Raw genomic sequence first — 21,691 nt, 5'->3', positions numbered from 1 at the left:
CCCCCTCCCTCTGTAAGGACCCTCCTCCACAAGGACCGATTTTTGTCAACATTTTAAAGGTCGCTAGAGAGGGGTTCCACTGTATGACCTAACCGCTACTGGCAGACGGCCTCAATCTTCACGCGCAAAGACGAGATTAATAGGTGCTCGGTTTTGGTATTTTGAATTACATTACATTAAACCTTTGTTGGGTTTCATGGTCATGGCAACAGCCATAATAATATTACATGATGTATAATATCATATTTCAGCATATGTGAATTACATGTCATCATACTAAACTGTCATACATTTTTATTCCTACATTATTCTGATTGATCACAACCAAACCTACTATCATTGGACACATCCAAATGCAAGCGCCTGTTCTTGACAATTTCTCTCTGATCTAAATATAAAATCAGTGCAATTTCCTGGGTCGGGCTTTGCCACAGACACTCACGGTTTGGCCTGTAGGTAAAATGTACAATGTATTTTCTGATTTGTGCACAAAAGCTTTTTTTCTTTTTTCTTTTTTTTAACATAACAATGTTTAATGTCACTGTATGTTTAAAAGACCATGGTCATATTTGTAAAAAAAATGTTAAATTAGAAAATAAATAACATTTTGGTTCATGATTTTTCCTACACCTGTGCTAAAAATAAGAAATAAAAATGTCGGGTATATAAGTCACTCAAATACAACTAGGTATGAATGGCTCGGTTTGAGTTTGTTGCAGTTGACCCTGCACAATGCGACATATCATGTTTTTGTTGAACAATTTTGACGTCACCCCTCCCATAGGGTGACGTATTTCACAACTTCCTGTGTTACACAAACTCTGTGATGACCAATTTTGACGTCACCCCTCCCATAGGGTGACGGATTTCACAACTTTCTACAGATGAACAATTTTGACGTCACCCCTCCCATAGGGTGACGGATGTCACAACTTCCTGTGTACACAAACTGATGACGTATTTCACAACAAAATGGCGCTGCCCATGGTCAACCTCGAAACTATCCGTATAGAATGGGGGCGTCCTCGCCCCCATAATATACACGACTATCGTTGCCTGCTTGGCAGCGGCTTCACAGGAGGATCTTTTCTCCTTTGTGTGAATCTAAGAATCGTTCCTGCTTTTTTGTGTCTCTCCTTTCTTGTCACATCAACAATTACATGCTTGGGGAGGAGAGAGAAAACATTCGTAGCAAACACAACTTCCCAAAAAAAAAAAAAAGAAACCATCTCATTACAGCTCCTATGACTCAACCTTTGTTTTGTTTTGCCGCATCTCACAACTTTTGACTCGGAATTGGTACCATTCACTGTGCAATGTTAGTGCACTTGTATTATTACTTCAGAGAATGAGAAATTGCCCGTTCTTCTCTTTTTTTTTTTTTTAGCCATGGTAATACTTTTAAAAGGTATCCTGGAACGCCGAAGAAGAAGAAAAGGTATCAACACTACGGCTTGCTTGCGTGCTTTCTTTTTTTCTCTCTCTCTCAAAAAAAAAAAACCCCATCAAGAAACAAGTTATATACTTGCACGTTCACTTTCTTAAAACGAGAAACGTATCATATGTCTTTCGCTTTTTTGTGGGCCCCTCCTATCATCATCTTCCAGACACTAATATTCGATCAACTCAGCAAACTGCCTGTACCACCGTTGTTCTGCTGAACTCTGTTTTATTATCCAGACTCCGAGGCTGTTGTTGTGCTGCCGTGCCACAGAGGAAAAGAATATCATTCCTTTTCGTTCTTTATTCTACCTGAACAAAAACTAGTAGTATAGTTTTCAAGATTCGTTCCTGCTCTTTTTTCTTCACCACAGAAATAATGAACGGGAAAATACATTCTGGATGTAGAAATATAACCCCCCCGTGTATAGTCTATTTTTTTTGTGTTGTGGAGTACACTGGTCTACTACAGTGCTGTCTCATATATGCATCACGATTTGTGTGCCGCTATTACGATTCCAGTTGCTTGATGTGTATACCTCTTTAGTATACGACTGAGAAGGACACTCTTTATTCTTATAATGTTATTGAGACAGAAATAAAACTAGCGTATCATACGAGAAGCTTCTGTACACCTCCACAGCGCTAATGGCGCGGCGTTCTCCAAAATTCAGTGCCGGAAATTAACACTATACGACGACTGTGTTCAGTCGTTGCGGCTTGCTTAGCTCGGTTTTATCAGGTGGAAAAACAATCACCACGTCCGTCAGTTGATTACCGTGTTCTTTCTACCCCCCGTTCATGCCTACAACAGTGAAGAATCTTTTTTTTTAATCGTGTAAACCCACCCTCTTTTCTTTCTCTTCTCCTCTCTCAAACAGAAACAGAAGTTATATGCTTTGCATGCTCACTTTTTAAAACGAAACCATATCTCCCTGTTTTTTTTTGGTGGCCTCATGCATATCATCTTTTAGAAACGTTGATCAAATCAGTAAACCTGTACCACCGTTCTGCTGAAGTCTGTTTTATCGCTGTTGCGTTGCTGCCGTGCCGCCGTCGTGCCACAGAGGAAAGATTATTTTCTTCCCATTCCTTATTCCACCTGAACAGAATAGTTTTTAGAAAAGATTCATCCCCGATCTTGTTTTCCGTCGTGTGAAAATCACAGATTATCTAAATCGTAGCAGTGCTCTGAAACTTTTCTTTCGTGTGCATCCTTTTTTTATCTCACAACTTTTGACTCACAACTTTTTTCGTTTGCGTTCCTTTTTACTGCGAATCATAGATTGTATGGCTCAACTTCTCGTTGAGAGAGAGAGAGAGAGAGAATGAGAGAGAGAAAAAGAGAGGGAGAGAAAGAGAATGAAAGAAAGAAAAAGAGAATGTAGAATCTGCTGCTTGTCTCTTTTGTGCATCACGATTTATGTGTGCCCGCTATTATTTATGATTTTAGTTGCTTGATGTGTGTGCCTCTTTTCCTCCACAGCGCTCATCAGGCGTGTTCTCCACAATGCAGTCTGAGCGATTCATTGACAGCAGCTGTAGTTCCCTGCTTTGTACCTAACAATAATTTCTTCTATCAAAAATCTAAGACACCATTATATGCATGCATTATAACAGGGGCTTAGTACCGAAATCACGTTCATATTTCTGGAGGAGTGTTTGGTGTCTATGTAAACTTGCGTTCTGACTGGATTATATGTGATGGGATCAAAAGCGTTACAACTGGGAAGATTATTTTATCTATGAAAACAAAGGCAGTGTGTTTCCTCCGCCCTGAAAGAGCAAAAAATAGTATCAGTCCGCTGACGGCGTAATATAGTAACAGCACGCTCGCAGGCGAGCTCGCTCAGGAGATTAGATCCACGGTAGTACAGCTGGTGTTGCTATGCGCGGCCGTGTGTGCCGCCGAGAAAAAGAATACACACTGCTATTTCCAGTTCCTTTTTCCACACATCTCCTCAAACTTCCTTGCAAAGATTGGTGTCGAAATCGTAAAGGATTTCAACTATGTTGTTCCCGTGTGCATCAACTTTTGTTTGTGGTTTTTATTCATGTCACAAATTCCTGTTAGCTCCTTGCCTTGAACATTTTCTCTGTACATCAACTTTTGTTTTGTCGTTTTTGTAATATCACAATTTGTTGCTTGCTCTTTGTCTCTGTAAATGGGCTGAACTCGCTTCGTTGTTTTTTTATTTTATTTTTTTTTTTACTGTATGGCTCAACTTCTTGTTGAGAGAGAGAGAGAGAGAGAGAGAGAGAGAGAGAGAGAGAGAGAGAGAGAGAGAGAGAGAGAGAGAGAGAGAGAGAGAGAGAGAGAGAGAGAGAGAGAGAGAGAATGAGAGAGAGAGCTCCTACGACTAAACTTTTGTTGTTTAGTTGTGTACATCACATCATCTTACAACTTTTGGCTCGGAATGATTGTTACCACCATTCTTTGTGCAATTGTAGTGGCAATGCATTCATAAGAAAATGAGAGATTGCCCGTTCTTCATTTTTAGTGATAGTAACACTTTCAAAAGGTATCAACACTACCGGTGCGTGCCACAAGGGAAAAACAGACTAATAATATTTCCAGCTCCACACCAACGGAAACATATGTTCCGATCTTTCTTTTTTCTCTCATCAACAATCACATGTTTGGGGAGAGAGAGAAAAACAAACAACAAGTCGTAGCAAACGCAGCACTTGTGTGTGTGTGTGTGCGAATCACAGATTGTCTAAAATCGTAAAAAGGGACTTTTTTTTTGATTTTCACATATCAAACAACTTTTAGCTCAAAAACCTTTTTTTCCCCCAATGTGCTGCATTCTCTTTCTCTTAGTTTGAAAACTGCGAATTGTGTCGAAAATTGTGAAGGTCTCCTCAAACTGCCTTGCACTGTCGAAATCGTAAAGGATTTCCAGTTTTCTTTTTTCGGTTGTGCATCACACGTTAGCGTTTGCTCTTTGTAAATGTTGTCTACAACAATTTGTTTGTTGTGTCGTTTTATATCTCACAATTTGTGGATTTGCTCTTTGTCTCTGTTAGGGGCCCCAACTCACTTCGTTTTTGTACAAAGTCCCCAAATTCTGTCGGCGTTTCATTTGTCTTTTGTTTTGTTCTTTTTCATTTTGTTTTTTGTTGTTGTCTTATATTGGGACTTATTTTTCAAACTGCGGTCGTTGGGAGATGTTGTCGGTCTGACGGCCACCAGACAACCCCACCCTCTCCCGTGGTTATCTGCTTGATATATTAAAATGATTAATGTTGATGCAAGATCGAGGAGTCCTGTGATTGGTTGATTTGTGTTTTTGGTTATGATTGGTCGGTCGGTTTTCTCTCGGGCGTTTTGATTGGTTGGAACCGAAGCACCGATCATTATTCCTACTACGAGAAAAAAAGAAGGTCACTACACTAATTTTGATTGGCTGCTAATAATAATAATAATCATGATATTCCTCCGCGCGCAGAGAGATATATTATCCTCTTTACCAAAAAAAAAAAGAAGTTCTCTTTTTGATCACTACATTACTTTCTTTTTAGCATTGTGCTCAAAAGTCACTACAAACAACACTAACACTAAGACTTTTTGTTGTTACAATTCTTTCGAAGCGAGTTTTGGGGGGCCCCAACTATATAAAAAAAAGTAGTTCTCCTTTTTTTTTTGTGGCCAGAATCCTATATTTTATAAGTACTTTGTTTAGCAAAGTGCTCAAAAGTCACTACAACACCTCCACTACTAACACAAAGACTCATTGTTATTTTGAAATTGTTTCGAAGTAAGTTTAGGGCCAAATAAACAGAAGTTCTCTTTTGTCAGAATCATACGTATGCAGTTTATAATATCCGGTGACACAGCCCTTTTTAGCAAAGTGCTCAAAAGTCACTAACACCACCACCACCTCCACTACTAACACAAAGACTCATTGTTGAAATTGTTTCGAAGCGGCGAGTTTGGGGGGCATACAAAAAGTAGTTCTCATTGCCAGAATCATATATTATGTAGTCTATAACGGCACTTTTTTAGCATCGTACTCAAAAGTCACTAACACCACCACCACTAACACAAAGACTTTTTGTTGTTGAAATTCTTTCGAAGCGAGTTTTGGGGCCAAATAAACAGAAGTTCTCTTTTTGTCAGAATCATATATATCTATAAGCCTGCACAGCACTTTTTTGTGTGGATCATCGTACTTAAAATGTCCTGACATAATATCAACGCAGAAATGACGGTGAAAGGTTTCCCCCCCCCCCTTCTTTCCTTTCTTTTCAATCCTGAATTTTCTTTTTTTTTCTTTGGGTAATTCCGTTTCAAATTGTGTGAGTTTTTTTTTTCTTTCTTGTCATTCTTGGGTGTGTGGATAGGTGTTTGGTGTCGAGTCGAGAAATAAAGTTGTACATTATAATTTATGGGAGTGAGAGTAGTACGTTGTTCTTCGTCTTCTTCTTCAAACTTTTTTGATTGAGATGACTACTGATATGTGGGTAATTGTAGTGAGCGGCAAAAAGTTACTCCCCCCAGTATACATTATTAATGCCCAGACACAACTTCGACACAGAAATGACGGTGAAAGGTTCCCCTTTTTTCTTTCTTTCTTCTCAATCATAAATCTTCTTTTTTCTTTGGTAATTCCGTTTCAAATTGTGTGTGAGTTTTTGTTTTGTTTCTCATTCTTGGTTTTGGAGTTTTGTGTTTCGAGTCTGAAATAAAGTTGTAAATCGTAATTTTATGAGTCGTTGTTATTCGTCTTCTTTTTAAAACTTTTTGTTTGAGATGACTGATATAAGTTGAGCGAGAAAGTTACTCTCTCTTCTTTTGCAAAATACTAATACCCCTTTTTGACACACACATCACCACATGAAGAGAACGGGAAAAGAACCTCCTTTTTTTCTTAATTTCTTTTCTTATTTTATTATTAATTGTGTGTGTGTGTGAGTTTTTGTTTCTTTCTCATTCTTGGTTTTGGGGTTTTATGTTTCGAGTCTGAAATAAAGTTGTACATCCTAATTTCTTGCTCGTCTTCTTCTTATTCGTCTTCTTTTTAAAAACTTTTTGTTTGAGATGACTGATATGAGTTGAGCGAGAAAGTTACTCCCTCTTCTTTGACAAATACTAATACCCCTTTTTGACACACACATCACCACATGAAGAGAACGGGAAAAGAACCTCCTCTTTTTTCTTAATTTCTTTTCTTATTTTATTAATTGTGTGTGTGAGTTTCTCATTCTTGGTTTTCGGGAGTTTTGTCTGAAATAAAGTTGTAGGCATCGTAATTTCTTGCTCGTCTTCTTCTTATTCGTCTTCTTTTTAAAACTTTTGATTGAGATGATTATGACTGATATGGGTGTGGTTGTGTTGAGGGTAAAAAGTTACCCTTCCTTGCAAACAGTAATGTCCTAACACAAGACATGGCGAACAAGCGATAACTTCAACCCCTTTTTTCAGTCAAAATATTTCATAATATTTTATACGAATAAAGAAAGAGAGAGAGAGAGAGAATGAGACGTTTTTAATTCTCGTTTTGAGGGGGTCATCAGAATCCTTGTTAACCGGGGAGAAAATTCCTCCTATTCTCCATCTGGATTTTGTGTTTTAAAATTGTGTTGGCTTTTTGACTTGTTTCAACACCCCTTGTCGGCGACAACTGATTCTAAAAGGAAAAAAAAAAAAGAGATTTCGTCTGTTTCTTGGGAAAGAAAATGGTCCGCGAAACACGATTTTGTGGAGTTTTTTTTTTAAAACGAACCATGAGGCGGCGCCACCACAAGGCCATTCCTTTCACAAACTACACCGTTCGCCTAACCGGCGAAACAACAAAAATAAATGACGGTCATTCCACTGCCCGGCCCGCTACTGCAAAACCCCGGGGAGCCTGTTTCAACCCGCATTGTTATAGTAATAGTATTGCCGAAAGCTATCGCAGCCGGCAGGCGACAAGGAAGATCGATCATCAGATATTATAAAAGCTCTAATCAAAAATAGTACTCTACCCCCCGTCCCGCTTTGATCATGGACTATTTTGCATAATACTGCCCCCAGCTGCCAACATTCGGAACAATAGCGCCGTTAGTATCGCCAGGGAAAAAGAAGTTGAGCGAGAAAGTTACTCCCCTTATTTTTGCAAACACTAATACCCCTTTTTGACACACACATCGCCACATAAAGAGAACGGGAAAAGAACCTCCTTTTTTTCTTAATTTCTTTTCTTATTTTATTATTAATTGTGTGTGTGTGTGAGTTTTTGTTTTGTTTCTCATTCTTCGGGTTTGGCCCACACCCACGGCCCCCTGTCGTGTGCTGCTCCAACAACTTTACAGCTTTGTTTCTTGGCAAAAATCTCGGACTGCGTATACCGACCCAAAATCACCACTGAGACACTTTGAACTCCGTTTTGGATTTTTTTTTGAAGTAGGGCCATTCACATTCACTGTAGCTTTGATTTTCTCTGGATCAGTTTTCACTCCATTTTTTTGTTAGTGTTGTTTCGAGAACAAAAAAAGTTGCAATTTTGAAAGCATGGCGAAAGAGTCGGCTAGGAATCTTGATGATGATGATGGTGGTGTTGTTGGCGGATTTGAGCCAACTTTCTTTTCTTCGCCCTCTAATAATATTAAGATATCTACAACCAAAAACGCCGCAGCAAACCACACAAACTCCGAGAGAGAGAGAGAGGGAAAAATGAGAGAGAAAGAACGGAACCGTGGTAGAAATAGTTATTAGTAGTATAATACACCGCCGGCCCCGCCCACTTCCGTGTGTAGTAAGTTTAGTAGGTCTTATAAATACCGTGGCACAATTCGATCGATTTCACTTCACCGAGGAAGGCCCGCAGCCGCGAAAGCAAGGGGAAATACTGACCACACACACACACAGTTGTTGTTGCTACATGTATTGGTACTGCTACTATTGCTACTATTGCTACCACTACTATTGGCATATTTACAACAACAACTATCTTTTTTTCCCTGGCATGATCATGATCTCGTCAGAACAAAAATCACCACTAGACCTTACTATTTCGGGAGGAGAAAAAAGAAACAGACAAGTAGTAGAAGAAAAAGAAAAAAAGGCGATGACCAAGAGAGGTCGAAAGCGGAAATGTCGAAATATATGGAGCAATTACATCAAGAAAGAATTAGAAGCCTGTACTAGTACTCAAGTAACAAACCCGATGGTGATGGATACTGACGATGATGATGATTCTGAGGAAATAATAGACGAAAGTACTAGCAATAATGATTCTATTATAACGTGTACTTCGGACGGTGGTGGCAGCGTGTTGGTGGACGAAAGGCTATTTGAAGAAGAAATACAAAATGATTGGCCCTACGAATATGTATTCTCACCAAAGAAACCAAAAAAACAGCCTCTAGTAGCGCGGCGACCATCATCATTAAGAAAGCAGCAACAACCTACTCGAAAGAAAGTCAAATTCACCACCTTAACTCCTCTTCCTCCTTCAGTTTTGACCAGTCTCGGTACAGAACAGCAGCAGCAGCACCACCAGCAAGAACAAACAAATCACACAGAACAACAAATCGAAATTGATTGTGAAGAAGAAGAATCTCTCATCATGCACAACAACCATCTTACCACCGGCGCGGCCTCTTCTTCTGATCATCTTACTACACCCGACACTATTAACAACGACGACAAGTTTGACGATATCCTCAGCTTTATTGCTGATGAAAATGAGTTTGAAGATGATTTCTACTATCAGGATATAGTCTACGATCCGCCGACAGACGCCCCTATCGGTTTTGTTTGATTGAAGGGAGAGAGAGAGAGAGATGGCCAGCCACACCCCACCCCGGTTTTTTTTGTTTTTTGTTTTTGAATTGGTCGCTGTGTTTTAAACTTGTGTGTGTGTGACTTTTTTTTTTTAGTCTTATATTATTTTCCCATAGAGAAAATGTGCAAAAGAGGCGCGCCCCTCTCCTGATTCTCTCTATAAAAAAAAAGAAGAATTCGGATGTAATAATGTTATCAAATGTATACTGATGGCCGTAGTATTGGTATGGAAATTCTCGCCGGTCAAGGTTTACCTCAACCATGACTTTTTGCCCGAAGTAGTAGAAGTAGTAGTAGTAGCCACAGAGATTGCGGTTTTGGATGATGAGGTAGATTTTTTGACCGCCAAACGAATTCTTCCTCACCACCCAAACGGTCGACCACCTCTTATAACGGCCGCGAAGTTTATCTCACTATAGTTGCAGACCTCGTTGGGCTGTAGATACTACTACATACTGTTTTGGACCTGATAACAGGTTTTCTTGAGAGATCCCACTCTGTATACGAGAATCAGACTATGTTTAAGAGCAAAACAAGTTGACGGCTTTTTTGTTTTGTTTTTGCTTCAAGCTTTTATAAAAAAAAAAATATCACCCGGCCGGGGGCGGTTGTGGTGGTAGTAAAAGGCAGACAACAATTGAACGGGCCGTGAAGTCTGTGTGATGGCATTCCACTAATAGTTATTGGTGGAAGAGAGAGAGAGAGAAAGAGAGCCGGTCGGGAGTCAAAGACTATACACACATCAAAAAAAAGGGATAGCTGAATGGAAGAAGAAGAAAGCAACAGGAAAACTGAGAAAAAAAAAGGGATAAAAACAAAATGGAAAAAACAAATATTTTAACGAGAAGAAGAAGAAGATTGATTTGGTGAGATCAAAACAATTATTATTATTATTATTCAGTCATTCTACACTGAATGATTGTATAGAGGAAGCACTAGACGGCGCTGATCAGTCTTTCTCTCTCTCTTTTGAAGTAAATGTTTGTTGTTTGGAGGGGAAGGGAGAAGACTTCACCTCCTGAGAAACTCTAAACATTATCATATAGTCTTGAGTGACATCCCGCCACAGTTTGTTGTTGGTGGGGCTGGCTGGGCAAGTAGTAGCACACATCTTTTCAGCCTGTCTACAGGTCCTCCCTTCTCCCCCACCCCCACACCCCGCGCGCAGCCCCCCCCCCCCTCCCCTCTCACATGACACACATACACACACACACACCACGTTCTCGCCACGCCGCCAACGCTTTGCTGTAGTACTGAGAGAGAAAGGCCGAATGCTTAGCGCAGGGTTGCAAACTTTCAAGTCCCGGTATCAGAAATATCAGCCAGAGCGGCGACCTTTCTCTCCCGTTCCAGAGATTGTCAAAACAACATCGGCTTTTTTTTTTTTTTTTTTAAAGCACTATATTGCTGTCACTAGTGTGACATGATGATGATGATGATGATGATGATGATGATGATGATGATGATTGATCTACTACTACAACAACAACAACAACAAATCTGAGGGTGAGATGGATTTCTGAAGCAGCACTATACTGCCGACCGAGATAACTATACTACTACGTGGCGGCAGCAGAACATGAACAAAGAGAGAGAGAGAGAGAGAATGGGGGAATCTACCTACACAGCTGGTGGAGAGAGAAAAACCAGAAATTGAGAAAAACGGCAAACGGATAAAGGGGACCATTCTCAACTACAACTTTTTTCTTCAACACCGGGCCGGCGACTTGGAAGAAAAACGGCGGAAAACCAACCGCCACACAGTTTAGCGAGAAAACTATACAGCAGACTATACAGCTCCGTTTTGCTCGCCTCGGGCGGACCTGGTGGAGAGAAAAACCAGAAATTGAGAAAAACAGCAAACGGTCTTTGTCGAGCTGCTGCGGCTATGTTGACAACCTCTAAAATCGCACACAGCAAGATTTCCCGCAGTTTGTGTATGTGTGTGTGTGTGACTTTTTCTCTCTCTCTCTTTCCTTTTCCCTGTATAAAGTTTTTCTTCAATCAATATTCCCTCCCCCATCGACACATATATATCCTTGGCATTCGATGTCAGTAATCCCACACGTTTTGGGCTTATTTTTGTGGGCCACAAACGCGAAATGTGCCTCACAAATTTTTGGGCTTATTTTTGTGGGGCACATTTTGGTTTTGTGGGCCACAAACTGTATTTGTGGAGCATAAAATAAGGGGCACAAATTAAGCTTCATAAAAAATAAGGACAAATATTTGTGGGGCTTAAACAGTGTTTTTGGCCAAAAAAATGTTTTGGGCTCTTTTTTTTCCTCCTTATTTTGGACGTTGAGCGTGGTTTTCAGACCTACTGCGTTTCGGTTTTTAGTTAATGGCGGTCGAAGGCGATCTGTTTGGACAGAATCTCCAATGGCAATGGTGTTTGCTAATGCGAGAGAATTGGGACGGGCGAACCTTTGCATATTAACCAGAGGTAAGTTTCTATGTTTCGTTTCATAACTGAGAGTGGGTTTATGGTAGTATGTGTTGCAACAGGTGTCATTTCGACTCACTCGAGTCACTGTCAGTGTCACTGTGACTGTCAGTCCACAGGCGCAAGGTATCGTTCACTGAACCAACACGTAGTTGCCCTGTACAGGGATTTTCTCATTAATTTGAAGAAGAAGATTACCACTACCACGTTTTTGCAACCTCTTTTGCATGATCATAATATTTTATAAATTCTTTTTGTTTTTAAAGATTGAGTCTAACTTGAAATACTCAAATAGGTAACCTTCTGATCGGCCGTTCCCAATTATTTTACTTGCAGGTTGGCATCAATCAGAAGAGAGCTAGAGCTAGTATGTTCAACTTCAAGGTCTCCTCTCAGCTGAAAAAGCCAACCGATTGCTGCATGATCTTGAGGCTGTCACTGACAGAAGTAAAATATTTGATGCCACTGCCGCAAATCAGGTAAGAGTAAGGCGAAGAGGTTTTATTATGTACAACTGTCAGTGTTATGATGTACAGTGTGTTTTTTCCTTCCCCTCCCTTACATTCTCAAGTTCTGGTCAGAATAACTCATATGGAGGTGTGTGTGTGACTGTGAGCAAGACTGGAAGAGTGTTTTCATTTTATTTTTATAATTCATGTTCAGGGATAATAATAAAATAATGAACACCTAAGAGTCCAAACCACAGAACTGCTCGAACCTCTTAGCTTTATTTCACCAGTATGATGATCATGCAGTTCCTCCAGTATTAGAATCATTTCTAATACTAGAAGCGCATGACTTTCAGTGTGTACCTAAAGTACAATGTATTGCTGTATACAGTCACTCACTCACTCACTGTCAGGATATATCTCATTCTCAGTGAAACTGTGTGTCAAGTTCTATTATTTTTTTCCTTTGTGCTCTACACACATGCATACATGTTATACATACATATATATATATATATACATGTTATGTAATATGCATGTATATATATATATATATATGCACACATCAACTTGTCTACATTGTATGTCTGTCACTCTATCAGTCTATGTGAACAGATTCAGTTCACTGATTCAGTCAAAACTTCACTAAATGTAAAAGGACTTATAAAATTTTATATTCTAGAAAGATATCAATGCCACTGTCCCACAGTATCATAAGAATCAAGCGTTAATGTTGGTTTGGTCGTCTGTTGTCGTTTTTTGTCGTTGTTGTTTTATGGGGGAGGGTGCAGTGTGTAAATTCATCTGGTTCTGTGGACAGTGTGTTTGTTGTTCCTCCACATAGCTAAATATCATACTGCATGTAGCTCCTAGTACTACTTGTCCTGTCAACTAACTGTTTTAAATTTGTTGCTCAGAGGAATGTTACTTCAGCCAATATTATATATTACAGGTTGGCATCGATCCGGCACAGTGGAAGAAGCAGATTGATTCCTTCATGATCGGGAGGCTGTCAAGACTCAAATGGGAAATATTTCATGCTAATGGCAATTCAGGTAAGAGTTCTGCTACATGATCATATTGTATTTTATCCTCCCTCTCAGTCTCAAGTTCTGGTTACATTCTGACTGTTGGTGTGTGTTTGTGTGTGAGAACCGAAGTGTGTGTGTGTGTGTGTTTGTGTGTGTGTGTGTGTGTGTGTGTGTGTGTGTGTGTTTGATTTTCCCTGGCCAGTCAGGAGAGCTGCCAGACATTAATAATAATAATAATAATAATAATACGAATATTTATAACGCGCACATATCTCACCAACAGGCGACTCAAGGCGCACATACACATTAATAGTAATAATACCTGCAGATTTTTCTAGCCCTGCAGATTGATGTTACAGACCTTTGCTTTGCTTTTTGAATTTGATAGCAAGCGCTGACAGGGAATGTGTCTTCTATATTTCATATATATGTTAAAAAGTAGGCATTGGAACTTGTCTACCAGGGAATTAGAATGTTTACGCTCTTGGCATTTATTTGGGTTTAGTGTGTGTGTGTGTGTCAGTTACAAACACAATTTACTCCTTACTCATACTTAAAACTTGTTCTTGTCATTGTGTTTGGATTTAAGATCAGTTCCTTTGTCATTCATTTGTCAGTAGGGACAGAAGATGACGAAGACCTGGCCAGTGAATGTGGATGAAAAGCAGTGCTATCCAGGTCCAGCTGTGATCGATGGGGAAACTACAGCAACAGCGGCAGTAAATGTCCACTCAGTATTGGTTGTACTGAGCATTACAACTTGTTGCTATTGTAAATTTGTGTCAATGTTTTAAAGGCCCACTACGCCTCATTTAAAAAGTTGTCCTCACCTTTAACATGGGAGGAGACAATCCCTCCACTTGGTCACAGACCAAAAATCAACACTTTGACTGCTTTCTGTTGTGAGGTAGATGTTTTGGTGGTTGCGGTGAATTTATTTTTTTCTTTCGAAGAAGCTGTTCCTGAATGTATTCTTTAAAAAGATACCACTCTGCATAGAGAGCCTTGAGGCAGTTCATTTTTGGTATGCAACTATTAGTGCCCGTATGGTCTTATTTCATTTAAAAGCCTCGGGGATGTCGTCAGGCGTCCGACATAGACGGATTGAAAGGCTCAGATGTCTGATTCACATAGCCGCATGGCGGTCAGATGTGATCATGTCCTATCGTTTTGAACTGAGCGCTGTCATTGTCCTATAAGAACTCTATTCCTTCGGACAGCGCACTATTCTATATTTTTCTCTCAAGATACACATTTTCAAAAAGCGACCGAGCACTCTCGCGTATTTGTGCACTGAAGTTGTGCAGTGCGGATCTTGTGTTTTCGGGAATTCCAAACCGTTTGTGATATGGGCTGTTTGGGCACACCTGTCTGCGGCACATTAAAGTTAGGAGTACGGGAGACAACTCCAACTGACCATAAGTCTTGCATCTGCTTTTGGTTTCAGTTCAAGACATTTTGACGAAGCGCATTGAATTATGCCACCGAAATAAAACTAAGGCCTGTCCACTTACAAAAATTGCTCGGTCAAAGTACAGTAAATCTTACATTTTGTTAAGGAAATGTGCGGCAGTAAAATTGAATTTGGAGAATACATGGAATAACCTGGTTTTCTGGGAAGTGACATAAAAATAAATAGAACAATTGTGAATACTTCTTCTTCTTCTTCTGTGTTTGTGGGCTGAAACTCCCACGTACACTCATGTTTTTGTACGAGTGGATTTTTACTTGTATGACCGTTTTTACCCCGCCATTTAGGCAGCCATACGCCGCTTTCGGAGGATTGCGAATACTGATCGACATAGAGTGCCGTTGCTATGGAAACAGTTGTTACATTGGATTTCTAGGAAACAGTTTAACAGCGACATAATACATCAGAAATTCCTAATATTTGGCACAGATGCACATGTATCATATCAACAATCATATAGAACGATTTTTTTACAACAGACTACAGTTGAATTTTAATATCTTTTGTCATAAGAATGAACGAATTTCTCACTGCATATTCATTACAATACCCCCCGCGGGTTAGGGGGAGTCCCATATTGGTTGGGACGAGAAAGAATTTACCCGATGCTACCCAGCATGTCGTAAGAGGCGACTGACGGTTCTGTTTCTCCTTTTACCCTTTTTAAGTGTTTCTTGTATAGAATATAGTCAATGTTTGTAAAGATTTTAGTCAAGCAGTATGTAAGAAATGTTAAGTCCTTTGTACTGGAAACTTGCATTCTCCCAGTAAGGTTGACTGTATTTTTTCCAAAAATCTCTTCTCTTGCCGCTTGTCTCGCGATTCATGTATAGTTTAATCTGTTAGTGTTCTGATGTAAGTCCAGCAGTAGATAGGTTAAGCCTATTTTAACATACTGGAAACTGGTAATCTTCCAGTAGGTATTAATTTAGTTTTACTAAAGCCTGCTGGGACACAAGTAATGGGTTAGTGCATTTGTAAACAGGAATCGCTTGACAAGTGGCCCCCTTCATCCCCCCTTCCTCGTCCTGATATGGCTCTGCGTAGTCGGCTGGACGTTAAGCAACAAATAAACAAACAAAATCCCAGTAAGGTCATATATTGTACTACGTTGCAAGCCCCTGGAGCAATTTTTTGATTGGTGCTTTTGTGAACAAGAAACAATTAACAACCCGTGGCTCTATCCCATCTCCCCCCTTTCCCCGTCGTGATATAACCTTGAATGGTTGAAAACGACGTTAAACACCAAATAAAGAAAGAAAGAAAGAAAGATTCATTACAATAATTAATTTAAATTCAACTGTAGTTGTTTAAAAAAAAACACGTTCTATATGATTGTAGATATAATACATGTGTATCCTTGTGCCAAATATTATGAATTTCTGATGTATGATGTTGCTGTAAAGCCGTTTTCTAGAAATCCCATTTGACGCTGTAAATGCCAGTTTTCATCGCAACAGCCGTCAATATCCATCCACAATGTTTTCATTCATTTTAATAAGTCACTTCAATAACTACCCAGAAAACTAAGTTATTCCTTGACTGTATTCTTCAAGTTTAAGTTTGGTAATTTTACTGCCGCACATTGCCTTAAATCATAAATAAAGGGTTCCAGTAACATACCTTTCTTCTTTATTGATTATAAACTTTGGAAGATTAGATGTTGGATCTGTTTTTAAAAAATATTTCCTTGATGTGTTGTACTAAGATCAACCGTCTGCTTGGACATATACTAAAGATCCACTACCTGGCTGCTGTCTGCGGAAAATCGATTAATTCATAGAAAAATATGCCTTTCAGGGAAGCAGCTAGCCGGTTGACTGTACATGTGTTTGTGTAGAGGTGTTCTTATTGCATGTTCAAGCCAGGACAGATGGTGACCTGAAACATTTACACATTACATATGTATGCAGGACTGCTACTTTTAAGCTTAGGTGCAAGTGACGAAGTGTGATGATATATTTGTTTGACTGATTATGGGCATTAAAATAAAACTGCAAAAAGAATACTTACACTTGAGATCTGATTTTGTGTGTGTGTGTGTGTGTGTGCGCATGAGGGTGTGTGTGGGCCATTTGACATACTTGCAGAAGAAACAAACAGAGGTAACTGATAAACTGCATTTATTAACACAAAGATGTAAACAAAGTGAGTTCACACATTTCACAAAAGTAAAACAAGGCAGTCTCACATGCATTCACAATATTTAGTACTCGACTCGCATGAATGGCCAAAGATTATAGGCTGAGAATGCAAGTTCTAATTTGGCACATTTGTACATGTAGCTGCATCCGCTAGACATATATATATCCATCTTACAATAAAAAAACCTACCGTAGTGGTTAGGACATCTGCCTGAAATTCTAGGTCCTAGGTTCGAATCTCTACAGAGGCATTTAATTTTTTCCCTTGGTTGAAATAAAAAATGCTCAATCCAGAGAGAGCAACCGTAAAGTTACCAGGGTAAAAGTAAAGCGTTGAATGCAGCTATGAAGGTCATGCCAGCAGTGTGGGTCAAGATTCAGGCCGCCTTCTAGTTCTATGCACAGAATTCTGTGTAGGATTCTCAGCTCTATCTTTACAAACACATAATCCCCAATAGTCATACAGTGGAACCCCCCTTTTAAGACCCCCTCCATGTTAAGACCTTGTTTTCTCAGACTTTCTGTTCATAACCTCTGTAAATTTACCTCCATTTTAAGACCCCCTCCTTTTTAAGACCTGATTTTCTTAGATTTCTGGAGGTCTTAAAAGGGGGTTCCACTGTAGCTGTAAGACATAATTTTGTTTAAAACACTTATGCCTTTTGGGGGAAATAAATTAATAAGAAAAGACATCACCACACTAAGAAGTCAGGGTGCTGACTTTTGCTATGTGACCAAGTGGAAGGATTTTCTTATCCCATGCAAAAAGCCTGATGAAGGTCTGACACAGTGAGGCAAAGTGTTTTAATGAGGCAGAGCAGGCATTTAAAAAATAAGTTCACTACATCCAAGTGAAAGACACAATCTTGGCAGACTGTATTACAAAAGCAACATTTCAGCACAACATAAGAATGAATTGAACCATCCAGGATGCACCAGAACGACCCAAAAACAGAATCAATGAACATGTTAAACAAGATAAAGTACTGACTAGGATTCAAAGGAAGAAAAAGTCATGGGTTAACACATTTCATGTGCATAATGCAGTTAAAAGAAATTCTAATATTGCAAACAAAGTCTATACATGAACACGCATTGACTGAAACATACACACACATCTCCCAAAGCTAAGCCTGTGTGTAAAATACTGCCTGTGAGCAGCTTAACTTAAAGCACTCAAACAACATAAAAGATAATACCACTTTATGTAGTAAAAACAAACAAACCGTTGTTTGCTGTAAGAAAATATCTGCATACCAACACTACCTGTATTTAGCTGAATTGACAACTTACATAAGTCAAAATGTACCCTTGATCCACACCGCACCACACATTATTTGTGTAGAATGTTATTGTTAATGTGTTACATGTTCATTTCACCACTAAGGCAACAGAAAACCTCTGTAAGTGTAAGCATCTTCAGATGGACTATATTAAAGCAGTTCTGGTAGCTCTGTCAGCACAGAATGGACTGAGTCTGATCATCATCTGCAGCAAAGCCAGGCACCACTCTGCAAGCTGCCTGCACGTCATACCTCGGCACCTCACTTCCTGGAAAATAAAGAAAATGTATTACTGAGCACATCCAGACTTTGCTGTGCGCTGATGGGGATATGTTTTGGGTATCGAGAAGAGGGTCTGTGTTGGGGGTGGGGGTGCGGGAAGGTAGGTAGGAGGTATTACTTGTTCTTCACAAGATCAGTGGGATGGAGAATAGTGTGGGTGATACTGACAGTGACAACTATGAACTAAACTGTAAACATTGTTCTGTAATATTACAGGTGCCATCATTCCTTCCTGTGAAAACCATTTATTTCATGGATATATTTATACTTTCATCATTAAAATTAAAAAGATAATCTTTCATCATTAAAATTAAAAAGACTTCCTCACAAAGTTACCTTTCTAACAACATGATATCTTGTTATGCTGCTGATGTGAGCAGCTTTTCTGGAATATGATGGAAAGTTACTATTTTTTAAATTCAGCATGAGCCCTCATCCCACACACATATTTAGCGTTGACACCTTACAGTTTTGTTGAGAAATGTGAAGTGAATTCATTCAGAAAATTCTAACTCTGCGCAGGGGCAGTCAGGGTGTTGAATGTAGAAGTAGGTATCCAAATACACAGGCGGTATTACATACAATTTACATTGTAACTCTTATTCCATGTAAAAAATAATAATTAAAAAAATGGCCAGATCTGTGATTGTGAGCCAAGGAAAGGACTGACTGTTTTTAAAATAATTCCAGTAATGAGTAAATCTTTCATTCTAGCTATTTCCTGGTTTTTTTTCTTGCATTGCAATAGTTCAATGTTCATACAAACAGTATAATGCACTTTATGAGTATAGGGTTGCAACAAACTTTAAGATGGGAAGCAGAGAGAAAATAAAGATATTTGTACCATTAGGCAAAAAAACCACAGGTGTGGTTAAGGTAACATAGCCAAAATAAATAGGGTAGGAAGTTAGGCAATCACTTTTTTTTATACTTTTTTTTCTTAATAGCAGAGCAACCAAGCGTGTAGCAATCGCAACCGAAGAAGATGCCGCCATTTTTGTCATGGCAAGCGTCTGTTGGGCCTTTTTAGTAATTTCCCCTGCATCGTCTGTCGTCTGCATGACGACTCGAGCGCTTTCGCTTTCATTGCGTTTTCTGCACTCGCTTTCTTGTTTTCATTTTTTTGGGTACAAATTTATGTAATAAAAAGTTATTGGGTCGGCCCCTAAAAATAGGGTAGGTCGGGTTACCGTAACCACACCTATTTTTTTTTTAGGCCTTATGTATATATACAAAGTACATCATACCAATTACCATGCACAGTATTACTATGCATCTTCAAATATATGAATAATTTCATAGATCTACAAAGTACTTGTAATACAATTTACAAAGAACAAAAGACTGCTGAATTATCTACATCAGTACATGTTTATAGCTTCAGACTACAATCAATCAATCAATATGAGGCTTATATCGCGCGTATTCCGTGGGTACAGTTCTAAGCGCAGGGATTTTTTTTTATTTAAAAAAAAAAATTATGCAATTTATATCGCGCACATATTCAAGGCGCAGGGATTTATTTATGCCGTGTGAGATGGAATTTTTTTTAAACAATACATCACGCATTCACATCGGCCAGCAGATCGCAGCCATTTCGGCGCATATCCTACTTTTCACGGCCTATTATTCCAAGTCACACGGGTATTTTGGTGGACATTTTTATCTATGCCTATACAATTTTGCCAGGAAAGACCCTTTTGTCAATCGTGGGATCTTTAACGTGCACACCCCAATGTAGTGTACACGAAGGGACCTCGGTTTTTCGTCTCATCCGAAAGACTAGCACTTGAACCCACCACCTAGGTTAGAAAAGGTGGGAGAAAATTGCTAACGCCCTGACCCAGGGTCGAACTCGCAACCTCTCGCAAGTGCGTTACCACTCGGCCACCCAGTCCATCACCAATACCTAATGTTACTAATTTTACCATACAGATTTGACAAGCAAAAGCTGTAAGTGGTAAAGAAATGTGTAACTTACTCTTCAGGGGTAGTCTGTAACGTAAAGCACCACGCCAAGTCATCCTGATACCTCTCCAGTACATGTATCCATGTTTAAAGGTAAACTGTTGGAACTGGAAGACAGGAGCTGTATGAATGATGCACATCATGTCTGGTTTCTCGGGAGGCCTGAAAAAAACAGAACAATATTATTATTAACATAACATGTCTTGAAAATGAAATAAGTACTATTTCAACTTCACTATCAGAGCCAAATCACTCACTAATTCAGTAATTGTTTTGTTTATTCTTTTACAAACATAGTTCATACACTGATACAGCAGCATTTGATTCTGTGCATGCAGATTAAAGATGTCAAGCATTTTATAAACTTGAGTAAAAAAAAAGAACACAACAAAAACACACTCAGTGACTCACAGTCACACCCAGTTACTCAGTAACACTAACACACACATGAATACAAAACAGATAAATCTTGCTCAGTTCTACAAAGGCCACGTTTGCAATGGTCATGTCTTGGATTTTAAAAACAATAACTTACCTGCTGGTTGATCCAAACCGATGATTGAAAATCAGTGAGACTGAGACTGAGACTGAGACTGAGAGGAAAATGTCCTGTAGTGTACAGTGCGATTCATCGCCAACCTCCCCATTCAAGGCAGACCGTGTCCAAAATCAGCTGTACCATTCACATCCCGATTGCATTCCTTCAGAAGGGCAGTCAGTGTTTCAACTTCTTTGTCGATATATTTCTCTGGTGGACGTGTTGAACTGCCAAATATTAGATTCACGAACGACGGCCGCCATGTTTTTTCGTCAACACTACTATTCATGTACTCCACTGAGGAAGAGCGTTTTATTGTGTCTTAAAACCGACTTCTCGGGAAATTGATCAATCGAATTTTATGGTCCACAAAAACTTGCTTCATATTTTATTTAAGGACTACTTTTATTTGCCTTTATTTTTATGGCGCACATTTTGTGCCCCACATTTTGTTTTGGCCTTCATTTTGTGGTCCACAAACTGGAAATGTGCCCCACAAATTTGTGGGCTTATTTTTGTGGTCCACAAACTGGAAATGTGCCCCACAAATTTGTGGGCTTATTTGTTGGATTAATGACATCGAATGCCAAGGATACATATAGCAGCCTTTAAATACCATATGTTAACACTGACTAGCCGGCACAAACCCTTGTGCCCTCAACGAGGACGGATCATCGACTATACTGGAGCAGCAAGCAGCAGCAAGCAGAGAGAGAGAGAGAGAGAGAGAGAAAGAGAGAAGGAGATCGAGCCACTGACCACAACAACAACAACAACTATGGCCGCGACTCGAGGGATTATAACGACAACAACAACAACAACTGGTCATGCTGAAATGGAGCAGCAGCGGGACAATGATGAGACA

At 39.4% G+C, this 21,691-nt stretch overlaps 2 long non-coding RNA genes across 3 annotated transcripts; one reads left to right on the top strand and one right to left on the bottom strand.

Moving 5' to 3' along the window:
• Positions 1 to 11,245: 11,245 nt before the first annotated feature.
• LOC138946372 (uncharacterized) lies at positions 11,246 to 16,617 on the top strand. Of its 2 annotated transcripts, XR_011449248.1 has the most exons (5): positions 11,246 to 11,660; positions 11,997 to 12,139; positions 13,062 to 13,164; positions 13,758 to 15,383; positions 15,705 to 16,617. It is a non-coding gene; the product is annotated as an uncharacterized lncRNA (long non-coding RNA). The 2 variants fall into 2 exon arrangements; XR_011449247.1 differs by having other exon boundaries at positions 13,758 to 16,617.
• Positions 16,618 to 16,717: 100 nt separating this feature from the next.
• Positions 16,718 to 21,416, bottom strand: LOC138946373 (uncharacterized). Its single transcript, XR_011449249.1, has 3 exons — positions 20,824 to 21,416; positions 20,302 to 20,450; positions 16,718 to 18,306 (listed from the first exon to the last, which is right to left on the bottom strand). It is a non-coding gene; the product is annotated as an uncharacterized lncRNA (long non-coding RNA).
• Positions 21,417 to 21,691: the final 275 nt, after the last annotated feature.

The sequence above is a fragment of the Littorina saxatilis genome, linkage group LG13, assembly GCF_037325665.1.
Source record: "Littorina saxatilis isolate snail1 linkage group LG13, US_GU_Lsax_2.0, whole genome shotgun sequence".
NCBI lineage: Eukaryota > Metazoa > Mollusca > Gastropoda > Littorinimorpha > Littorinidae > Littorina > Littorina saxatilis.
Note: the sequence above shows the minus strand (reverse complement) of the source record. Positions and strands in the feature narration are given on the sequence as shown.